Source organism: Ischnura elegans, chromosome 4 (assembly GCF_921293095.1).
Source record: "Ischnura elegans chromosome 4, ioIscEleg1.1, whole genome shotgun sequence".
Taxonomy (NCBI): domain Eukaryota; kingdom Metazoa; phylum Arthropoda; class Insecta; order Odonata; family Coenagrionidae; genus Ischnura; species Ischnura elegans.
In genome coordinates, this window is record NC_060249.1 from 114,247,893 (window position 1) to 114,264,407 (window position 16,515).

Sequence of the window (16,515 nt, forward strand, 5' to 3'; positions counted from 1 at the left end):
TCGGCCGCATATGGTCACCGAACTGGAAGGATTGATGGCTCAATACGGGGACGCAGGACGTAAAATCGTGTTTTGGACGCATTTACTCGTTCTTTTTTTTACACAAAAAAAGGAAGAACGGAGGTCGTAGCCCCGTAGTCTCGTCGTCGTAGTGGTCGTCTCTAGTTCCGTTCCCGGCCGTTGCATGAGTAATGGCGCACGACACCGCGAGGAGTCGTTATGGTGGGACGCCACGGATTTGCCCAGGTGCCCAAGTTCTCTAGCGTTTTGCATTTGCGCTTCCTATTGATTTCGGTGCTTGTGTGTCAAGGAAGTCAAACCCTTCACTTAAGCTATAATAAATAGGATTTTCATATTTGAAATTAGATAGCTCGACGTGCTGGTGTGTGGGTTTTCATGTATCTTACACGCTAATATACTTTTAAATTATTGTATTTGTTTGTCGCAAGTATTTGTTAATTTCCCGTGAGAGATTACAACTATTTTGAGTTTTTTAGCTAATTTTAACAAATGCATGTAACATAATGTGTGAAGCTAGTTTAAAAGAAATATTCCAATGTATAAATAGCCTTTCCACTGCGAAATAAATCCTTCTCAAACGAAATATGTGAGAATTTTAATTGATTTCAAATTATATTAAATGATAGTTTAGATAATTAAAAGATAAATTAGTTTAAAGATTATTAGTCACATCTTAGATGGTAGTATTTCACGTTAAAATAATAAATACCTATTCAAGCATTGGAGAAAATTTGAATGCGCAATAAATAATTTCTTTTGCCGGCATTTGTTTCATCTTGTACCTTCACGCAGCTTACGTATAGCTACTACGGTAGCGGAAAGAGTACAAAAACTACAAATTGCATTACAAATACAAAAATTATAAAAGTAAATAATTACAATACATTTTAAAGCGTGGGTATTGGGACATGGACACTTAGGACGAGAGACTAGAGGCGCTCGAGACGTGGGTGTGGAGAAGAATGGTGAAGGTGAAGTGGACGGAGAGGAGGAGGAACGACGAAGTGCTTGACATGGTGGGTGAGGAGAGGAAAATTTTAGATGAGATACTAAGGAGGTAATGTATGGATGGAGCAAGTGCTGAGGGGATGTTGAAAACAGTTTTAAAGGGAAGAATGTTAGGTAAATGAGGGAGAGGAAGTAAATGCTTTTCTTCTTAATAGAAGTATTTTTGGGTTGAATAAAAAAGCCAGTGGGCCTTATTGTTTATTGAAGAGGGAAGTACATGAAGCGAGTGGAGGCCGCCAGAAAACTTCTTAAATAATCCATGGAAACTTACCATAATCGGTAGAGGCTCTAATAATAATACGTATTGTTTTGTTTATTCATCATTGTCATCTTAATCATTCATTTTTAATATTTGGTTTCGTGTACGACAGTAGAGAAGAGTCTTTACTGTGGAAACTCGCCTCTTAATTATGGCAGGTTTCTCTTATTAGTCCAGGACACTCATGCAATATCCAGACGCCCCTCACGCTTACAGAGCTTGCACCTCTCTCTAGCTCTCTGTTTTCCTCGCTGTAGTCAAGGCAATAGGTATTCCCGAAAATTTCGCTGCAAATTGCGCCGACCTGAGGCGGCGGCGACGGCGTTTCCGTGGAAACTGTTCTGCGGTTTATCGCCGCCGCGGGAGGAGTTTCGACAGTCGCTTGTTTCGAGGCCAAGTCTGCCATTATAACAGCCGCTTCCCGAGCTACAGCCCTCAGGGCGACAAGATCTCGGCTTTGACGAGGAAATGGGATGGGATGATGCTGGAGGATATGCGGATGGTCCGGGTAGAAAGGAAAAGGGTTGGGTTTAGGAAAGGCTTGTTAGCTCGCTTGAGGCCGAAGAAATTTAACTAAAATTGCGTATTGTCCTGGTGGGGCAGGTGACACTTGTCGTGTAGCCAGAAATTTGCTGAATTTGCAGTACACACATCCATCATTATCTCCTCAGGCCATTAACCCTTCAGATTTAGATTAGCTCTTTCGACTTTCTTCTCTATTCTTCAGTGGTATTATCACTTCACAAACTTCATTATATTTCTCTTCCTAAAATCAGTCGCAGAATGTTAGTTAGGTACGGTGGTTGTCGTTTTTAGTCTTTTATAAGTTTTCTCTAAATTAAGAGGTACTGCACTGTACTAAAAATGTTAACCTCTGGCATTTTTACATCTTTTCTGGATACCTGACGATGACAGCACTATCGGGATTGTAGTTTATTTGCCGTTGTATCAAATTTTCTGTTGGGGTTCTGTTTTGTTCACCCTGAAAGTTATACAATTTTTTTTCTCTCCCGAGGACTTCTTCTGAAAGGCCTTCCAGCACCTCATCCTCCGACAATTATCTTTATCGGGACCTCCAAATTGTTTTGCGAATCTAACGCTATCCTGTATTTATAAATATCTCTTCGTTTATTATATGATCGATCCGCTTGATCTTCAATACTATCTTATAACGCCTAGAATAAATAGTTTAAAATATTCGCTGACCTACTTTACTTTTGGTCAGTACTTACCTCTTTTTTATCTGCTTCTATTTTTATACATCTTACTCCAATTTTATGAACCAGTTCCAATTATTTCCCTCTTTCCTTATAAATGGTTTGAAACTACAACTGGCATTCCTCGTGAAAAATAAGAAAAATTATTAGTATTACGTTACAATAATTGAGTATTTCTACGATGCAGTGATAAAGTTTTCAAGTCGTAGTAAAAAAATTATTACCCAGCCTCACTAGGAAAAGGTTACTTCGTATTATATGAACTAAATTCGTTTTTTATCTCTCCCTTGAAAAACCACTTTCGTTTTACAAAAGAAAACAAACATTTTGAATGAACCACTTGGTAAACGGTGTCAGTTAAAATGTTTATGTTCAGTTTTTAGAAGATATTGTGCAACGATACGGCGTATGATTGATACAGTTTTTTTTTTCCCACGAACATCATTATTTTTTATTACATTGAATTCCGTTTGTTTATCTAACATAGGTCTCCTTAGAAAGTGTCGGACCAGCACTCACTGAACTCGTCTAGGATGCTTCCAAATACGGCATATTCATTTCTATGTATGGTGTGTTGTTCGTCTGTATTTATCCGTAACACTCGCAATGCTGGTAACAACTGTGTTGAAGAGCGATTTTACGATGGTTGAACGAAGCTGGCCAGAATGCTGGTTGGTTACATGAGCTTAACATGGCTCCGTGCTTGTAGTAGGGACCTCGGAATAAAAATTATTAGGAGCGCCCAAGTCGGCTGTGCTGTAAGCGAAAGCCGAGACCAACATTGTAACCCCAAACTTCGATGATATTGTGGCAAATGGAAAAACTTGGAGATAAAATAGTCTGTATGGATTTCACAAAATAAACTGATTCTCCAACACTCTTTTAGAGGAATTAATGTTAAGGAGAAAAAATTTGAAATCGAAATGTTCGCCTCGTGAATGACGCTGTCGTCGTAATGGGCCAATCTGACCAATCAGGGCCATCACGCGATCTAGGATTTTACCATTTCACTCTTAGTCGCATGCGCAGAAACTGATGATCCGCCTTGTTTACATGTAGTCTGAGGAAGGGGTAAAGCGGGAAGTAGTTATGTTATTCGCCTCGTTGCATTCCTCTATCCCCTCCCCGCCTTTTACTCCATCCAAACTTCTGTCTCCTCCGTATCTCATCTAGAAGCTGCCTCTCCTCACCCGCCATGCCCCAGCACTCCGTCGTTTCTCCTCCTCTCCGTCCACTTCACCTTCTACTTTCCTCTCAACTACCACGCTTACAGCCTTCGCAAAACAGATTCCCAATGGAAAATCAGGCACAACAGCAAATAAATGTCTGTGGTGTTGTTATTGAAGAGCTGTAATAGAGTAATGAAGACATGCGGATCGATTAAAAAATGAACGAAGAGATACCAATAAAGTCGGGATAGCGTACCATTCGCAAAATTATTTGGAGGACGCGATGAAGACAGTTGTCGGAGAATGAGGTTCAGGAAGGTCTATAAGAAGAAGAATTCGAGAGATTAAATAATTTGTATATCTGTCAGGGTCAACAAAATAGATTCCCATTGGGAAATTAGACACAGCAGCAACAAACCCGTGAATATCACTGGAGTCGTTATCGACAGGTATCCAGAAGAGATGTTAAAAAGTTGCTCCTAAGTTACGTCAAGTTCAATCAATTTTGAGCTGTTGGGAACGAGTCCTTCCTCCCACATGGCGAGCGGGCAGTGATTGTCGCCTCCTGTACTGGCCCAGTTTTGCGTCGCGCCGACCGTGGTGAAGGTCGGAATGGGTTTTCGGTTTGTGTTGGTGGGTGTGGGGTGGGTGGGAAGGTTATGCTGTGGTGGTTCGATTCGGTGGGAACAGTAAGGAAGGGGTAGAGGGGGTGGGGGACTGGGAGGGGCGTTTTAACGACCTACATCCCTCCTCCCCTCGACCCCACCCACAACCCCTCATCCCACCCCTGCCACATGGTCCACCCCTCCCCCTTCAAATCATCTTGTGATTTATTTTTTCCGTGCCTCTCTCTATCAAAAGGAGCGCTCCACGTTCCAACGAAAAAGACCGTAGATACTGAACCAACCCCTGTGCGTGTGTGTTTCCCTGCTGTTATCTATGTCCATTGAGATTATTCTCGTTTTTTCCGCTTCTTTACTGACGTAGTATTCGGATGACCGATTTAAATTTTGTTTTCTAACAAATATCTCTGCATAAAACCATATGAAACCATTTTATGGTGGTCAAATAGGGTATTCTTTATCTATGCATTCATCTTTTAGGTTTTAGGCAGTTTGGCCCTGTAAGCCACCAGGAGCAGAGTTTCCTTTTGCATAAGCTTATTCATTGTTGATGGAAAGCAACCTCTCATGGGCTCATTGTGGTGCACTGCCTTATTGTTGTGCATTGTAATATTGTAGTGCATTGCCTTACTGTTGTTAATTGCCTTATTGTTGTGCATCTTCTTACTGCTGCTCATCAGCCCATTGCTAAGCCTGACTCACGCGATCATCTTTTCGTCCCTCTGAATGATAGCTCCAGAAATACCTTTTCAGGGACCAAAAACATTGATCGCTTGACCCTTCATGTTCTGAATTCCGCGATATTTCCTCAATCCCTTTTTCCGTCGCTTCTGTTTTTACAACTGTCATTTCACTAAATGCCAAGAGTGGCGTTACCAACGCTGTTATGCGTTCTGATTGGCTGATAGACGGTACTAGCGATGGTTTCAGCAATGGAAAAAGGCACGTGCCGAGTCATGGAAGAAGGGATGAGATTTTCATCCCTGTAGCTATCGCGGAAAATGATTGTGTGAAACGGGTCATTTTTCCACCATTATTGATGAAATCACTAAAGCTATCGTTTGAAAGGGACGGAAAAAACGATCCTTTGATTCAGGCCTTAATGAGGACCTATTCGACGAGATAGTTTGATTTTGTAGGACCAGGGGATGGTTTCTAATCTTCCTGAATCGATATTTTAAATCTGCACCGAGGACATTCGGGTCAACTTTCTGCGCGTGAATGTTTCGCTCGCTCTGAGGATGGCCTATATCATGCGCAATTTCAAGAGGGACGGGTGGAGATCTCTCAAAAACTTTTAGATATTATTTCCATTCTGCATATGTGATGACACAGAAAAAATGATGGAAAAACGAGGCACGGATTTTATGCTTAAGAGGTGAACATCAAGTCCATCATTCATCAATTCTGCCATGATTAATACATATCTATGTTTTGTATATCACTTCCCTTAATAGCATTCATTTGTATACATATTTTAGCCGTCCTCGCTATTTTCCGTACAGCTGTCAAAAGCGCGTGCCAGGTTGCATTAAAAAAAAATGATGATGCTATTTTATTCACATGTGCACTTTATTTTAATGAAGTGAAGATGAATTCTGCGTGAAATTTTGATTTCGAATCGGGTGGTTTTATATCGTTTTGTGTCAATTTCTTAGTGGCACCGAGTGGATCGAGGTTTATGTTATGATCGTTAAATTCCGCTTGCTCTGAATGCATGCAGATTTGCTCGAACCTTTTGAGGTGAACACATGTGAGATGTATTTGTGGCTGAGCCCTGAAGAAGCTGTTGCGGGAAGATATTCGGATGAAAAAGTGAAGGAGTGTTGCCATTTCGCACTCGTCCGGCCGCACCTTGAATATGCTGTGTGCATGTGGGATCCGGCGCAGAAAGACTTAATCCGCGAATTTAATAAAATACTAGGGAAAGCTGCACGGTTCGTCAAAAACTGCTACGGGAGTATAGACAGCGTTACGCAGATGTTAAACGAATCAGAGTGGGTACCGCTAGAGACTCGGAGGCTGCGCGCTAGGCTTAGAATGCTCGAGCAATTGAGAAAAGATATCTTAAAGAGCGATACGGGGAACGTCATGTTTGAAACCCACTGAATTTCCAGGGCCGAGAGAAACAATGAATTGAGAGAGATATTTTTCCTTAAAGGACTCAAATGTCAGATGGAACAGCGTTAGAGCATTTCCTATTTAATTGTTGTTAACCGGTGGTATTTAATCACAAAAAGACCAAGGTAATCTAAAGCTTGATGAGCGAGGAATGTGAGACTCAATATAAAAGTAGGTGGGGAGAAACTTGAACAGGTAGAGCAATCCAATTATATAGGCACGTGGACACCAAGGAAGGAGGACGAGAGAAGATTGGAGGCATTCGAGATGTTGGTATGGAGAAGAATGGAGAAGGTGAAATGTACGAAGAGGAGGAGAAACGACGAAGTGCTGTACATGGTGGGTGAGGAGAGGCAACTTTTAGATGAGGAACGGAGGAGACAGACGGTTTGAATGGAGTGAGTACTTAGCGGGGAGGCGATGTTGAAAACGGTGCTAGAGGATAGAATGTTAGGTAAACGAGGGAGGGGAAGGAAGAGAATAGGATTTTTAGATAGAATGCAAGGGAGTAGGCCTTACAGTGAATTGAAGAAGGCAGTGCTGGAAGGAAGGGAGGCTCCCAGATTACTATTTTAGTACTCCATGGAAACCTGCCTTAATTGGTAGAATATTATAATAACAATAACCGGTGGTGTCCTAACAGCCCCCGCCACAGTCCTATTGACGTGTAGTGCGGGGCAGTATGTAGATGTTTTCATCCTGATCGCCATCTACAACACGGGGACCCTTTCTCTTCAACTCACCCACTCTCGCGATTAAACGCAGGAAAAAATAAATGATTTTCCGTTCGCCGTCGATCCCCTTTAAATATGTCCTAGGGTCTGCCTCTCGCCCCGGGGGCCGAGGGCACGTGTAAAGACCCTGTGAAAGGGAACGATGCCCTGGTGGGAGAAGAGAGTCACGGAGAAGTGCTGCTTTTCGAAAGGCGGAATCCTTCTCCTTGGGCGTTCTTCTTCTTTTTTAATCTTCATGGACTCACCACAATATGGGAACCGTATTTTTATATACATCGATGTTTCGTCGAGGCAGCAGTGGAAATATTTTATTCTCGTCTGCATTTCTTTTTGTCGTCTGCAGGGAATAGAAGAAGGTGAAGCACGCATTGCGGGAAAATAAATGTGCGAATACCAAGGAGACTGCACTGGGGAGGCCCAATTCCATCCCATAGATGGTTGATTTCTATCGCAACTTCGGTCGCATTTTAATCGGTTTTCAAAAATGTCCGCGGCGCAGCGATGAATGCATTCTGATCCACTTTTTCCGAATAATTTGCATTATAGAATTTGTAATTTGGAGGATTATAATTGAAACTCATGAATTATCATCATGTCATCTTTTATATCGGTTAACCCCGAGTTATACCTTATTTTCCCGAGAAACTCGTATCACTTTGTCCGTCAGCGACGCGAGTGGCGACTTTCTTAAACCCGTTTAAATGCTCGTTTGGTGACAACACATTTAGAGGTCGACTTTAGATCCTCTTTTTTTATATTCGTGGTGAAAACATTAGTATTGCAGTTCGAGATTGCGAGTCTGCAGTGTGACACGAAGTAAAGGTTTTACGTACATTTTTCATCGGCGTGAGAACGTGAGGAATTTAAAATTAAATATTATCGTACCTAAGTATCTATCGGTAACGCCTGACGACATGGATTTCATCGGTGGTTCTCGATGTACAGTCACTTAAATAAATTTTAGGACAAACTTTTGTGTCACCAATCTAAGGGAAATTTAGTTTCACGAATGAAGAAATAAGGAAGTAAATCTCCCTTGGAGTGCATATACCTTCATGCACTAACGAAGTATTTCCGGTGCGTACCCAAGGGCAGCAAAAGGAGTAAGGAAAACTAAATTTCCTTGAGAAACAGAAGTGGCGCTATAAATTTCGGTCTCAAATCCCATGGCCATGTTTTATAAAATGTTCATCAATATCCAAATATCCTTTTATTTTTCTCCAGCGATACTCAATTTTGACTTCACCCAAGAGCTAATTGCTTCATTTTATTTTAATCTAGTTATTAAATTAATGGGATATCACATCATGGATAGCAATTAATTAGAATTTTATTCAATTCAGTGGCCCGAGGTAAATCGTTCGTGGTTTCAGATCCCGATATACTCGTTGCGTCATGAGCTTTCATTGCTCGCTTTCCGTGCGATGTTTTGTCTCTTCCCCTTTAATGGTCTTCACTTGCTCACCTCCAGAACCAGAAGGTTTGTTAAAGCGCTTCTGCGTCGCAATTTTTCGTGCGATACAAAACGAGAGTCTCCAACGAAGGAAAATTTAAAGCTGTGGCAGTTTACAAATGGATTCTTTTTCCATGTGATACCCGCGAAACTTTCATGTTCCGGCGCCCAAGCATTTGTTTTTGCTTAGACGAGCGATTCTTATTCGTCACCGAGTCTTAAAAAGGAACGAATTTTCTTGAGAGCATTTTTTTTGTAATTACGACCCATGGAAATTGAAGTTGAAACACTCGAAAACTTTTCTCCGCGAAAGATTTTCATGATAGGTTATGGTATTCATGTATAGGAAAATATTGACCGTTTTCCAATTTCAAAATTTCATATATCATTAGTGCCTACTCTTCCGTGGCGGATTGATGTGGTTGGTTATTTTTCTGGGTTTCTTCTGGTTACCTGGCGCGCAAAATTTTCATAAGATGAAAGTTAAAATTTCGTTTCAAGAAATTAATTCGTGGCCTTAACTTCCAAAATAAATTTATAATTCTTTTATTACTTTATATTTATTCTACTTTATAAATTTTAAGTGTACTTTTACTCATCTATCTTTTTGTTTGAAAGGGCATGATAATAATTATGTTGTTTATGTGCTCACAAAAATAATAATCCCCTTTAGCACTTCACCAACAGTTAAAAAATGTTTTGCTCTTTTTTTGTGAGTTCCTAGCCTCGTATTGAGATACCTTTTTAAGGTGGAATACCACCTCTGTGTGCTCGGGTTACACTTAGCCTGTCATTTACTGAATACCTTGAAAGCATTGAAATATTAATTGCTAATATAAGGGACAACTTAGTTGGCCACATTTTGAGGCACGATGGTCTGATGAAGACAATCGTTGAAGGACAAGTGGAAGGGAAAATGGGCAAGGGACGGCCCCGAATGAGTTATATCGGACAGGTTATAAAGGATGTAAAAGAGAATAAATATGTAGCTATAAAGAGATTAGCGGTTAGGAGAGAGAAATGGAGAGCTGCGTCAAACCAATCTTAGGATTTCTCCATATTTCCGGTGCAACCGCGTCGGTTTGTTGGTGATGACAACAGTTTCAAAAATTGGTGACTTGCTGCCCACAGCCAAAGACAGACTACAGCACGACCTTCATGAAGGTGTTTACAAGGTCCCTTGCTCGTGTGGAAAAGCATACATCGGTGAGACTTGCCGTTCACTCAAGATACGGATGCAAGAGCACCGAAGGGCAACGAAAAACAGGCAATTCCAGCTGTCTGCCATATCGGAGCACGCCTGGACCCCGGGACATGACATTAAGTTTGACGACGCCAAGGTAATAGTGAAAGAAGGCAGATATTTTCCCAGACTCATCCGCGAATCCATTGAGATAGCCTGGACGGACAATTTTAACAGAGACGACGGCTACCATCTGGATGCCCATTGGAGGAGGCTCATTAGGCGGACCAATAAGAGAGCGGCAGCCACAACTGGCGGGACTGACCCCCTATATAAGGAGGACGAAAATCGTGGACCGGCATCATCTTCGACCTGAAGACGCTGGCAGCAGTGCCAGCGAAACTGTTGTCATCACCAACAAACCGACGCGGTTGCACCGGAAATATGGAGAAACTGCAATCTTAGGATTGTTGACTAATGATGATGAATATAATGTGCTTTAGATCGTGTTGAAATAAGGTTTCGCTTGCAGTTTACTAATGGATTTTCCTGGCCTATTATGCACTTAGATTGATAGTTGTGATATATTTTGCTGATGATTATGTAAGAACAATATTTTTCGGAATCGGCGGTTTAAAATAAAGATCTTGCGGTGATATTTTGATTAGCGCGTGCATAATATATATCCGTCATATCCTTGTATCAATTATTATTATTATAGATTTTTATCAGATTGTTATTATTAGGTTATTTTTATTAGATTATTATTTTTTTAGTAGATTTTTATTCATTAGCAAGTCCAATGACTATGATTTTATTTCTTATTCGTTCCACCGGTATATTCAATTAATCAAGAGAGTGAAAGTCTTAACATGGCGTATAGTGAAGTTTCGGCAAGTGTTTGACGTGTGCTTCTGATGTTTGATCATTTTCCGAGTGCTTTTTTCGAATTCTGGGGAGTCGCGCCCTTGACCTTGAAACCGAAGAGCTCTCGGATGCGAATCCTCATTCCGAAAGTGCGCTTTCCGACGTGCTCGCGCGCTCTCAAGAGTGGGAGGAAAAAAAACGTCGATTTTATGCAGGAATTCAGTGTGTCGGATCGGAATGACAGAAAAAAAACTCAATGGCGAAGAACATATTGTTTTATCAGATTCATGTGAAACGATCTAGTTGAAACTATATAAGGAATCCATTGTCCCGTGTGATATTTTAGCTTATTCTTTTAGGATTTAAAATATTCAGTGTTCCTAACAATCCAGGAGACAGCTCTTAAATAATATGTTAACTTTCTGGTGAATGTTATTTTATCAGATTCCTGTGAAACAATGTAGTTGTAAATCTAGTGGGGAATCCATACACTAGGTAAAATTGAAGTACTTTGAGGTTACCACTTTGTGCAAAAGTGTTTAGTTATATAGTCATACATATTTACCTTCTTTAACGAATTCAAATACAAATTAGCTCTCAACTTGGGGCCTTTTCCACACGCTTTTGATATTTTACAATCCAGCGGTATACCTAGCGGTATCTATAGATCCAGAGAGGGGCATGGGGAGCCAATGACCCCCCTTGGGTATTCAATTTACACTAGATACAATCGCAATCTTAGCGTTCGTTAATTGTCATATATTGTAGGATTTATTCTTCGTGTGGTCTTCTACCTTGTTACAATCTTCACTGGCTAAAGCTTCGAAAGACGATCCATTAACCACACCTATTCTTCCGGTGAAAAACTTTTGCGGCCCCGAGAATTATTTTAATACGTCTTTTGCCGAGAAAGTGTTGGTTATTTCTTTACAGAGAGCACAGTTAATAGTTTTAAAGAATGCCGATTTTTACCCCACTGGATCATTTGTCAATTGCAGTGGACTTACCTAGCGAAAGCGCTGGTTTTGATGGACTTAACCATCATTTTACTTTACTCCTATTTCTAGTAATAAGTTACTGTTTGAACGATTCTTTGCCCAATAATAACTTATTTAATTATGTTGAAGGATTTTCTGCATAATCTGGGGGAAAAGGATTTTAAGAATCCTTCATATATAGAATGAAATATTTCTTATTAGTTTTCCATGGACACAATATTATGCAGTGAATGATACACAATGATGCACAAAGATACTTTCCACTTTATTTAAATTTCACAGACTGTACTACACGTGTTACGATTGGCTGTATCTGCAGTACCTGATGGTGATTGCAAGCCAATCATAACACATGCATTAGAGTTTGTGAAATTAAAATTAAGTAGGCAGTATCATATCTTTGTGTATCATTTAATACGCTGGTCCTCGATATCTCTCCAGAAAAAATTGACTTCATATTATGCAGTATCTTCCTTCTCTCTTGACCTCTTGATTTATATATCCATTAAAATTATGGACTGTATGTCGTCACCTTGGACTATTAAAAAATCACTTTTTACCAACGTTTCGGCCTTTAATGCATTCCATCCTCAGGGCTATGTAGAAAGAATCATAGGAGGGTACAACACACACATCTCATGCCTTATTTAGCAAATTGATCCAATTTTAAGGGGGACAATTACCTTAAAATTTGTCGTATGGGCATATCATTATTGCTACACAATATTTGGATGAATCCTCCAACGCTTACAGTTAGTGGAATAAATAGAATTATTATTATTAAAGTATTCTACCGGTTAAGGTAGGTTTCTATGGAGTGCTTAAGAAGAATTCCGTGAGCCTCCCCTCCCACTTCCCTCTTCAATTCACAATAAGACCGACTGCCCTTCATTCTATCTAAAAATCCTATTCTTTTCCTTCCCCTCCCTCGTTTACCTAACATTCTTCCCTCTAACACTGTTTTCCACATCCCCTCCCCGCTAAGTACTCGCTCAATCCATTCCTTCTGTCCCCTCCGTATCTCATATAAAAGCTGCCTCTCCTCACCCACCATGTCCAGCACTTATAAATAGAATAGTATAACTTAAAAAAAAAAAAAACATTAGCACAATGTCTCTAGGAACCGCCAAAAGAAATCCAACATCCCTCCTCGAGTCAACATCTGCAGTATCAATACAATTCTTTAAATTCCGACCTGAAGATGGAATTCATTATTTTCCGAAAACGTTGGCATAGGATGATTTTTGTAATCGCTCAAACTTGTGACCGATCAGCTATATTTTTAAAAGAAGATAACCATATTATGTTTAAAAGAAATTTTCATATATAAATTCACGGTAATCCAATTGGAAATATTTTTTAACGCTTATATATTAGAGGTTATTTGTCAAGCTTTTGCACGATCGAAGATTGAGCCTTATTTCCTCCCCTTAACGAGGTCAGTTGCGCTGAATTCTCCGTGCTGGCAAACCTAACTCAAAAATCTCAACCGCGGACGTCCATTTAGCTTCCTGCAGTCAACACTATCTCACTCTCTCTCCATTGCATTTAACCCGCATTCGCCCACATTTTCGCGCAGACTTTGAAACGCTAGATTAGTCCCCTTTTCCGTGAGGAGGCGCTCGAGTGGGCGTTTATTAACGCCAATAAAACGGCGGACACGAAAACTTTTTACCGCTATATCACGACTGAACCACCTCTTCATGTTTGGTGAACTGTGTGCTGGCCCGAATTGGTCCAACGCGGAATGCGGGGGCGCGTGGACAAGGGGGAGATAAATGGTGGTGGTGGTCCAGTATCTTCTCCGCCCACGCGCTGGAGGTGGCCGTCACTCGCAGTGTTTGACCCAGAGCGCTCGTTAAATTCCTGGCGGGTCAGGGCTCCTCATTTAAGAATCGCAAATCCCTCGCCTCGGTCAACCACCCCATCCGCTTCGTGATTCTGCCTCCACGATTCGAGTCTGTCCCACGCGGAATTTTGATCGCTGCGGCCGAGATCCTGACAACTTTCCTCGTCAAACTTTTTCTATCAGGGTAGAACAGCACAGACGAAGAGAGCATTCAGCAAAGGAAAGATCTAATTACAGTGGGAAGTTTTAACATGGAAGTCACGAGAAAAATTATCATAATTTACATTTGGAGTATGTTTATGTACGGAAGTGAGGCATGGACAATGACGGCAGCGGACGAATCAAGGGTGGAGGCCGTCGAAATGCGGAGCTACAGAAGAATGATGAGGATCAAGTTGATCCACCGAGTTAGTAATGAAAAAGTCCTTAGAAGAGTAGAAGATAAGAGGATTATCATGAAATTGATTGATAGGAAGGAGGAACAACCTTATAGGCCATATCTTGGGAAATAATGGCCTAAGAAGACAATCTTCGAGAGACTTGTATATGGCTAGAATTGAAAAGAAAAACGTCGAAAAAATATTTGGAAAAATTAAAGAAGGATGTGAAGGAGAAGAAATACGTAAGTGTGAAAAGATTGACTGATAGGAGAATTTATTGTAGAGCTGCGTCAAACCCCTCTTAGAATTTTTTACCGGTGATGATGATGATGAAGATCTGGTTCTTTCCTACGCTATTGCCGGGTCTTTCCTAGTAACTTAAGTGACTACTTAAGTTGGCTCTGTACTTAAGTTGGTAGTGTAGGTGTCACCAGCTTCATTTAAGTACACCTCCACTTAAGACATCTTAGAACCCAACTTAAATTGCGTTGGCAACTGTTTCCGCACGGTTGAAGCTCTTCAAGTGTTGTAAATGGCACCCATTTACAATAATACCCATCTCTCACCTGAATCATCCCGTTGATTATGTTCTAAGTTGTGCTGTATTCTATGATGTGGTTATTGAGCGAATTTATTTTGTGGTGTTTCTCATCTTATAGTTGGTTTTATTTCCGTGAAAACTAATTGCTATGCCTGTTGCTCACGGTGAAACTCGCTTTATAAAACTTAGAAACGTTTTAAGGAATTTTAAGACTGACAATGAGACGACGGCAGAGCATCCGGTAAAACAGTTTATTTTCTATGGTGTCATAATCGAAAATAACTTAAACGAATGCACTCAGTAACATCCCACACACTTATTGAAACTAATGCGTAGGGCTTTAATTTTAGTCCTAGGGATGCCGAGGGAGATAAGATGGCACCCATGTGATGTGGCGATGTGGCGATTGTGATGTGGCGATTTCATTGGACGTGGGAGGAATTAATGGTTGAAATTTAACATCAATGGTTTTAATAAAGCAGTGGAATTTGACTAGCAATAAGTGTTTTTGTTTACGTTATGAATATGTCATTCCACGAAGTCACGCTTAGTAATTCTAAATTCCTCTGGCTCCATCACCTCTCGCCATATAGCGTTCCCTCAGGAACTGAAATCGGTCTTTCCTTTTAACCTTCTAAATCCAGAATGGTTAATTCACGGAGTTTGGAAGTTTATTTCAAATAATAGTCGCTTTGGATCAAACAATCACTTGGAATCACCAATTGCTCTCCTAGACCTTCATCTGTCAACATAACTGTTTCCCGATATAGATAATCACGGTGCTGAAGTCGACTTAAAGCTCAAGTGTAGCTACCGCACCACATTTAAGATTATATTTAAGTGAAGTCACTTAAGTTAAGTCTGTAGTGTAGACAAGGCATATGTGAAACATAGATGAAACAGGTAATGAAGTATGTGAAAGAGAATTAATAAATAGAGATGAAAAGATTAATGATAGGAGAACTTGAGTGGAGAGCTGTGTCAAACCAATATTTGGATAGTTGACAATTGATGATTACTGCATGAATGTGTCTTTACTCTAACCCCAAATTTTAATTTCGAATTATCCAGAAACAAGGGAGGAATGGGATGAATGTGATTTTAAAAATATTCTGCTGTCAGGTTTCTCTCCAAATGTTAAAAAATAAATTCGAAAAAATATTCTGCTTGCACGAAAATTCATTGAAATTGAGCTCAGTAACGGTTTATGGTGGAACGATCTTCGTGAGGTACTGCATAACATTAAATGTTTACGATCACTTCTTCGATGGCAGCCATAAATATGTGCTAGGGGTAAGATTAACGTAGATGGTCCATGTAATACCGATTGGTGAAATTGAATACTGATGTTTTTTACACGCTTTCATTTAACTCACTCTGTCTGTTTGTATGTTTAGTTCAAATTTTGCAATCGAAAATTCGACTACTTTCCGACTTCCAATCGATCTGAAACTTTACAGGAAGTCGTATTCCCGGTGACAATACAATATTTTACCACTTTCGAACATCTAAAGTGTGTATTTTGATCATTATAAACATATTAATTTTAAATATGGAATTTTCAACATGGCGGATTAAAAAAAAAAGTCTAAAAGGTCTGCGTCATATAAGCAGAATTGCTGCTCAAAGCCTCTCTCATCACGTGCCAAACCTCACCTTCTCGCTGGTGGACCAGTTAACTGATAAATCAGTAACTAACGAGGTGGGCTTTTACAATTAAACAAAACTTATGAAAGTGGTCAAGTATACGATTGCAAGATGTGAAGACTTAAAAGTAGAAAATAAATACTTCTTAAAAAAAAAACTTTTTAAAAAACACGCTTTTATTTCACTTGGAACAAGTAATAAAAAAAATATTTCAAAAAATGGACTAAAAAGTAAAAAATTAATTTTTATGTGAATAGTTCAAAGAACCTGGGTAATCCATAATATTTTCACTAATAAATATTTGAAATAATAATTCAAAGAACCTGGGTAATCTATAATGTTTTCACTAAAAATAAAAGCGTGGGGGTGGATTAATATGTTATGGTGAGGCCCCCACGCTTTTATTTTTAGTGAAAACATTATAGATTACCCAGGTTATTTGAAT

General features: G+C 40.0%; 1 protein-coding gene across 1 annotated transcript in view; it reads left to right on the top strand.

Annotated features, from left to right (window-relative positions):
- Positions 1 to 16,515, top strand: part of LOC124158221 (flocculation protein FLO11-like) — a 390,266-nt gene that overhangs the window by 252,056 nt on the left and 121,695 nt on the right. The gene's annotated exons all lie outside the window — the stretch shown is intronic.